Source organism: Lathamus discolor, chromosome 8 (genome assembly GCF_037157495.1).
Source record: "Lathamus discolor isolate bLatDis1 chromosome 8, bLatDis1.hap1, whole genome shotgun sequence".
Taxonomy (NCBI): domain Eukaryota; kingdom Metazoa; phylum Chordata; class Aves; order Psittaciformes; family Psittacidae; genus Lathamus; species Lathamus discolor.
The window spans coordinates 11071969-11077623 of record NC_088891.1 but is presented as its reverse complement, the minus strand read 5'-3'; positions in this window follow the sequence as shown (position 1 = coordinate 11077623).

The following is a 5655-nucleotide window of genomic DNA, read 5'->3' as shown; positions in this document are numbered from 1 at the left end:
TAGGCTATTCAAGTTAAAAATCTTAAACTACTTTGTATTGAGTGGTGAGCTTAATCTTAGCTCTGCTCATTTATGATTGGCTAAAGAAATTCTAAGTGAAGCTGTGTGATTCGTAGTGAGACTCATCTCTATGTTGCAGAAGTGTTAGAAGCAACTGGTGTGAAATTCTAGGAACAAAATTGTAATGTTCCACAGCAACATGTGAGAGATTCTTGGTGTTGGATGGTAATTAGATTCTTGGCACTGAGCCCATCCTCATCTTCCTTGAGTGGACATGGTTGGGATTCATCAGAACAGATGTACACTTCAAGATCAGGGAAGGGAGATATCAAAGCTCAGGAATTACCTCATCTCCTAATACAGGATTTCCAAAGGGAGCCTTGCTCAGTTCTCTTTCATGGAGTTGATAAAATGTTTCCATCCCATAAATAGATTTTGAATTCTGTTAGTTCATTACAGACACACAGCCAAACTCATTCCAGAGCTATGCCAGCAGGAGTTAGCTCAGAGTTCAGATAGTTAGGTTAGTACAGGTACCCCAGTCACTGCAAGTAAGCTACCTGCTCTCTTTTTGTTGTGGACTTGTTATCTGTCAATAACTAAAGTGGCCATGGGAAGATGAAAGTATAAGGATTAAGCAGAAAACTTAGCTGAGTCTTGACCTCAGGAGAATTTAAAATTGCTCCTTTCCACCAAATTTTGACTGTGCCTTTTTTTTATTTTTTTTTTTTATTTGTTACAGAAGAATAAGTGACATCCATGTGTCCAAATCCAGTGTTGTTTTTTAACCATTAGCTTTAGGCTTGAATCAGTTTCAGCATAAAACTCATAACGAATTTATGAAATCCTCTGAAGGAGACACTCAAATAAAGCCCTACTTATATAATTTATATAAGTTATCCAAGCTTATACTTTGCAAACTTTTTAGAGGCTTTACAGTGTGAGCAACATTCATAGATGCTTCCAGCAAGAGCATCAAGTGATGGAATATGCTTATCAAAAAATATGCTTATCAAAGAACTGTGTTTTCTAAGAAAAAGGGTGGCAGGAGAGACTTTATTCTTACAGCCTTATTTATTGTGCAGTAGCAAACTGAACAGACAAGATCTGCCATCTAGTTTACTCGAACGGTACTCCAACCTCTTTCACATGAATAAACTGTATGCATGTGCTAGAAAACAGTAACTGATTGCTTGGCTGTCAAAGGAAATACTCAAAAGCTCAGGAAACTGCAAACGATGACTGAGGTTCTGTGGCTTATTCCTCTTCTCAGGAGTCTCTTCAAGGCATTTTGTGTTCTGTGTAGAAAGGAAAAGCAGCGGAAAGCTGGCTTTTGTAGCATTCTCTCTAAAGTAAATAGAGGTCTAATAACCTTGGTGCATTGGGTTGTCCTCTCCTGGAAGCTTGGGATGGTTAAGAGATTATTGGAGAGTCAAGGCTTCCTGTCTCCCAAGAAAGAAAACAAGTGGAACAAATGCTATGTATTGCCGCAAAAGTCATGCAATTGCCAGTCATGCAATGATTAAAAGAACCAGAATTTCTGAAACTGTTGTTCAGATGCATGTGATATAGCTGCAATTTTAACTCCCGTGGGAGTGAGAAGAAAACTGGATGCAGTTGTTGTTTCAGGGGCACAGCAAAGTTTTATTAATTATTTCTAGAAATATTTTTCAAGAATGATGCGATGAGGTTTTCAAATTTTAAATGGGAGTGTACAACAGGCTATGTCTCAAGAGCATGTATTTGAGATTCAAGAGATTTCAAATGTCCTGGAGCCATGAAGTTCACTTGGCAACCCTGAGAGAAAGTATTGTCACAGGACTGACCCTAGAAAATGTTGGCAGATCATGTTGCTGTATACATGGAAATACTGGTCTGAATGAAATCTATCCCACCAAGAGATGTGCCTTCTGCTGCATGAACGTCCTGCATTTTTTCAGTTGTCAGCACTGCACTGCCTCTGGAAATGACAGAGTATAAATGTCATGGATTATGATCACCAAATCCTTTGCCTTCATAGAACTTTCTTCAGCTCTATTACCTTTCTATAATAGTAATGTAACATCTAAAAATAAACCAGATATTTATATGTACGATGGTACTCGTGTTTATGTACATATACAGTGTAGCTAGTCTGAATGATGATTTCTGCAAGCTCTGTTAGGGAAAGAAATTAATTATTAAATCAGTCATTTCTATGATGTGACAAGATTTGTGAGTAGCCAGAAGGGCAGTGGAAAGTCCTGTCTTCCTGAAATCAAGTGTATTTAGTCATCAAAGACTATTTTATTTGCTCAAAGTTCCAAACTGCTGGGGTTTTTTTACTACTTTTAAGCCAAAAGTTTTGTCTAACAGTTTTCTTGCCAGAGCTCTGGCACTGTGTTTGCCATTTCAGTTGGAACTTCTGTTTCCTTGCTGGCCAGTGTCCTGCTCTTCATATACATGCACCTCTACTACCTGTACTGTTTCCTCTGCTCAGTTCCTGAGCCTTCTTTTGGGTGGGGGTATGTAACTGTGTTTCTGTATATCCTTCTAGTTTTCCAGCTACCTGGGTCCCAAAAAGGGAGTTAAATTATTTCCTACATTATCAGACATGCTTGAAATTTAGTGCAATACATGTTAGTATTAATATGTTCTTTTGAATTACATATGTTGAAATGTATTTAATTGTATATGTGATTCTGCATTTTACAATGAAATTTTAAAGACATTTTAACAAAAAGCTATGAAAAGCAAAGTTTGCATAAACAGGAGAGGAGAGGTTTTTTTCATCTTTTTATTTCTTAAAGACAAGGAAGGTTTTAGTCTTGCTTCCTGAGCTTAAATGGCCATGGGTTGTGTATGTGCATATATGTCTGTGTCTGTTCCCTCCTTCCCCTCCCTGTAACTTGAACCTGTTGGCTGCTTTCAGACAAATTTGAGAAAGGGTCATAGGTGTCAATGGTATTAAGTTCCTACAAGTTTCATGATAATAGCTGGCTGGGTAGGAATGAAAAATACCCCTTAAGTGCCCCAACTAGCAGAAATTACCATTACCATTACCATACATTACAAGTGTGGCCATGTAAAGGAGATTCCTTATAAATTCTGACCTCTGATTATGGTAAATACCATCCAGTTTATGATAATGATTTATCATTTACCAGATGAATTGCACAAAAAGAAAGTTTTACTTAGTTCTTGTACTCATAGGAATGTTTCATTCTGTAGTTAAAATTCTGTTGTAGCATATTGCATCAAGTCTGACAAAGAAAGTGTCAGTGTGTCACACAGTGAAGATGTCCTGACAAGAAAGAACAGAAAATCTTCCAAGAAATCTCCAGAATTAGAATTTGGGGAGAGCTACAGGATTTGTCCTTCAATAAGTATAAGAGATAAAATGGGCAGAAGCCATGTAGAATTTGTCAGAAAGTTTAAAGTTTAAATCAGGTTTGGTGAAGCTGAGATTAGGGAGAAAGAATTTCCTGATATTTTAATTAAAATTGAAATGTCTGTCAAAGGACTTGAAAACAGCATTTTGATTGTCAGCTCTTATTACATATCACAAGTTAGAGTGAAATATTTTTTAAATTGTTTTAATTATGTGTAACAAAATATTTTTACTGTTTTCAGAGTTCAGAGTTGACTACAAACCTATGAGCTTAACAGAGAAAGGAAAAAAAGTCATTTTAATATTTGAGGTACATTTATTTTTCCCAGCTGGAACAGTCCAGACTTCTGAACTTCAGGAAGTCTGAAACTTGCTTTCTAAGAAGCATACTGGGTTCTTCTATGTTGTTCCTGATAGTTAATAGATAAGGTTTGCTGTGCCAAATTCTCTTCTTGCAGGCGTTGGAATTCAGCAAGCAGTATCCTTGACAAGGCACTAGAAGGGACTGAAATCTTTGACATTTTTACTGTTGAACAGAGTAGGTTTCTGTAAGTAAAGAAAAAGTAAGGATAAGAAAAAGTTTTTGAATATATGTAAATGCTATGACCAGCTCACACAGGTATCTTACACCAAGTTGTTACTGGAAAGAAAGGGTAAGCTGCTCCTTGAGCTTAAACATGTCCCTCAAGCGCTTCAGGTATGCTGCTATACCACATTACAAATCTAAACAGCAGAAATTGAGGACCTCAATTCCTGGACAGGTGGAAATTCACATTTAAACTGCAGTATAATCCCTTGAGACTTCTGCTTCTCTATAGATAATGTGTTAGAGAAAAAGATAAGCAAGGCTGAGACCCAGTACTGTCCTGAAACATAGCTGAGGTTTATACTTTGATCTTCAGTGATCTTGTTGCCAAGGGTAGCTTCTCTCTAATGTGCATCTCCTGTTTCTTTTTCTAATTTTGTGGTTATAAACTAGAATTTTACTTTTTAATATCTAATTCTGTAATGCTCTTGGGCCAGAATGTTGTTCTTCATTAACCACATTGCTTTAAATGGATTATCTAGTTACCAGAATTAGATGGTTTTTATATAAGCCTGCAAGGCACCTCATGTCATTCAAAGATGATGGATGGAATATTACAAAAAAATGCATAGAAATCCATTAAAAAAATCCAGCAAATAACTTGCTAGTTAATCTTTGTAGGCCAGATCTCAGTAGCCATGTGAAGATCTTGTTTCTGTTTCAAGTTAGAATTCCATACTGAGGTGAGCTTTGCAGTGGAAGAAAATACCTTTACTTTATCAACATATAATTTTGAAAATATTTGGCAAGCTTTTGGGCTTTTAGGGTGTTACAAAAATTCTAGCAATGATGTGTAGTAACATTAATGATGTGATCTTTATAATAAGAGTTTTGATCCAAAGAGCTCAGCACCTTCTTAGTCAAACACATGTTTAAGTAACTTTCTTGTGTTTGGATGAATGATCTTTGCTTTATTTGTATTTGAATAATCAACACTGGTGGTGTGCACTATGATTTATGTCACTGTTAAAATGTACATTGGTAGATGAAGCTTCTTGTAGAAGAGGAAGAAGAAAATATAAAGAGCTACGTAGTATACAAAAAGCAAGAGAACTCTCATGTTGATGCCGAAGAGGGAAGTGTGAAGAATGACACTTCAATACACCATAAATGCAAAGTGGATGAAGTCCATATTGGGTGTTAAGGAATAAAAAGATGTAAGCAGAAACTCGTAAGTAAGTAACTGCTTTAAGGAGATGAATGAATTTTTTTTTTCAAGTGACCCAGAAGATGGTCAAGTGATGAAAGAAGTGTAGGGATACCACTACAGTGCATTTTAGACAGGGCATTGATAGTATTGTAGGTATCAAGGCCCATGTGATGACAACCTGGGGGTCAAATGACTGGTACTCAGTGAAGGCTGGAAGGAAAATACTGTTTGCCATGAGTAAAGGTTTCAAGGTCAGACCACAAATGTGCGAGTAGGAAAAGGAAAGAATTTCTGTTTTCACTGTACTTAAATGAAGATTGGCTTATGTCCAGGAGGAGCTACCCCTGAGAAAGGACAAAACAGACCCCTGAGATATGTTTTCACTGGAAAAAATGTGAGCAGAAAAAATGCAGCCCAGCAGAAAAATATAAAAAATGATGGAGCATTCAGCACAAAGCTCATTGCGAGGATGGCCAGGACAATTTTAGGGACCCTGTAAAGGATAAAACATAAGTAGTAAGTAGAAAAAGAAGTGTTGTGCAGAGTCAG